General features: G+C 29.4%; 1 long non-coding RNA gene across 1 annotated transcript; it reads left to right on the top strand.

Annotated features, from left to right (window-relative positions):
- The first annotated feature begins 1,833 nt into the window (after positions 1-1,833).
- On the top strand, positions 1,834-2,482 carry LOC110882739. Its single transcript, XR_002560193.2, has 3 exons — positions 1,834-1,992; positions 2,068-2,231; positions 2,296-2,482. It is a non-coding gene; the product is annotated as an uncharacterized LOC110882739 (long non-coding RNA).
- The last annotated feature ends 402 nt before the right edge of the window (positions 2,483-2,884 follow it).

Raw genomic sequence — 2,884 nt, 5'->3', positions numbered from 1 at the left:
TCTATGATTGTCTCTTACCCGAAGACTTTGATATCGTCTCAACGTGCAAGTCAATGGAAGATGATGCAGATGTACAACTTGTTTTAGACATAACTACATTACATTTTGGTTTTTATATACTATCGGAACTTGTTTTTTTATTATATACTATGTTATAGACCCATCTATTACATGGATTTGATGATAGAAAATAAAGGCCTTTAGATGATTGTGGAGTTGATCGAGTTCTTCGAAAATATTGTGTTTCCCATCTATATAAACTTGAATGAATATTGTTGAGATTGGTTATGTTCGAGGAAGATAATCGTTATAAATTTTGAATTATATTTTATATTCCTTCTTGTATCAGACATAATAAATATAAATTTTGGTATGAATACATGTAACTCTAATATGAATTATACATACAAAATTAAAGAAAATATAAGATTAATCATTATAAATAATGCGTTTAAGAATTTTATTTCAAAATTAATATTAGCTATTTTTGGAAAGTGTTATCAAAGTAGATGAAATGGAATTTGTTCACGATCTAAGGACACACACACACACATATATATATATACATACAATATATATTGTATAAATATTTTTGTTATCCCATATTCTCTCGATAAATTTGCTTTTTATAAAAGTAGAGATAAGTAGATAACTAATATTAATATTAATTATTTAATAATATCGAAGTGATATAATCATGAATATAAGATTATTTTAATATATATGTTATTCTAAAGAGTATGGGTTGACAATAAAAAATGGAAGGCCTTTAGATAATCTTGAATTTGATCGAGTTTGTCGGAAAAAAAATTGTGCTTCCCATCTATATAAACTTGAATGATTTTTTTTAAATAAATATGTTATTGTTGAGGTTGGTTGTGTTCGAGGAACAAAATTATTATAAATTTTGAATTATTTTTTATATTTTATATCATTTCTTTTATCACACATAATAAATATAAATTTAGATATGAATACATATAACTCTAACACGAAGTATTCATACAATATTAAAAATATATATAACACTATTTATTTTAAATAATGCGTTAAAGAATTTTATTTCAAAATTAATATTTTCTTATTTTGGAAAATGTTATTAGAGTAGATTAGATGGAATGGAATTTGTTCACGATGCATGTATATATATTTTAAAAGTATATATATGTTGTTTATATATTTTTTTACAATATATATTGTATAAATTTTGATAAATTTGTTTTTTTATTAAAGTAGAGATATGTAGATAACTAATATTAACTATTAATATTATCGAAGTGTTTTTTTTTTTAAAAAAAGAAACAAGTTTCAGCAACTTTTTGTCAAACACATGTTAGTGAAAAAGTTGCTGAAACTTGCTTATTTTTTTTTAAAAAACCACTCGGCGCTTTTTTTATTTTTTTGGCTCAAAACTTTTAAAAACATGTATATTACATGTGTTATTTTTTTCAAAAAAAAAAAAGTCGTGAGGTTGGGTTTTCTAGGGTTTTCTCAAATTTTTAGTGTTTTCTATCTAACCCTACCCTATATATATATATATATATATATATATATATATATACGATCTATACTACTTTAATAAGCATATAGGAAGGGCAAGAATGGTCATTTGCCATTGTACAACCATTTGAAGCCCATTGTACAAGCATTTAAGCATGAATGTGTTGAAACTACACCTCCCATTAAAAAAAGCACGGGTGCATCTATATCTGATTAGGGTTTCTCTAATCATATCTCACATTTCAAAATTCAAATCCCCTTCTCATCTGCTTTCTCTCTCTATCTCTCTCGAGATTCACATCTCACGTTTCAAAATTTTTGTTATCCCGCCCCTATCTGCTATCTCTCTCTCTGACTCAAGAAGATCAAGTCTATACAAGGGGATCGATGAAGATTTCACCAGATCGATGAAGATTCCGACTTCTCTCATTGGCGGTTGTAGATGTTGGTTGTCTGGTTGATCTCGGTTTTGACCATTCGACAAATCCTGAGGTAAGATATCGAGTTTTCATCACCGATTGCATGTTTTGGTTCATTAAGTAATCGTATTTTATGTTGGCCGTGAAGAAAACGTTTCCCAAAAGGCTTGGAGTGGAGTCGGGTGTAAGAAGTAGTGGGAACGAAGCTAAACGTAGAGTAGCCAGATCTTTTTTAAGTTTCCCCCAGATTCTCCACCTTTTTTTCTCACACACGCTTCAATGGTGTCCGTACAACAATTATCTGCAATCAAGGTACGCAATCATCACTTCGATTCAACTCTTAGGTTAATTTTTCACTAATTTCCATTGTTTCTAGGGCTCGAAAGTGCTTATGGTTGGTGCTGGTGGTATTGTTTGCGAGCTTCTCGAAACCCTAGCCTTTTCAGGTTTTCGGGATATTCATATTGTAAGTCAACTTTGCGCTAATGCGAGTTATAGTTATTGTTGTTATCATTGTTTATTATTAAATCTTCATTGACTTATTCTGTTGTTTTGAGTGCGATTAGTGGGTTGTGGATGCTTGGTGGTGGCTTTTTGACATTAGGGCTTAGTTTGTTTGCAATGTTTTGGTGTAGTTGGTCTTGGTGTTACTGGTTGTTGACACAATTTAACGATGAGATTTGTTTTTTATATTATTAATGGATAATAATAGTTCTATTAGTTTTTAACTATTTTTTATTATTGTTTAATTTTATGATGATTAATTGTATATGTTTGTTTTTTATGATGATTTTTTTTATATGGTGTGGTTATTTCTAATTATGTTTGCAGGTTAGTGGCCCTTCAGGGCAAATGACTTCTAACAAGCTGAAAGTTTGTTGTCAATGGTACGTAGTATTGTGTTCTATTGGTATTACAGGATGGATGAGGGGAGGCAACCACTGTCACGGAAGATACCGATTCCC

Source organism: Helianthus annuus, chromosome 13 (genome assembly GCF_002127325.2).
Source record: "Helianthus annuus cultivar XRQ/B chromosome 13, HanXRQr2.0-SUNRISE, whole genome shotgun sequence".
Classification (NCBI taxonomy): Eukaryota; Viridiplantae; Streptophyta; class Magnoliopsida; order Asterales; family Asteraceae; genus Helianthus; species Helianthus annuus.
This window is presented reverse-complemented; position numbering and strand designations above follow the sequence as displayed.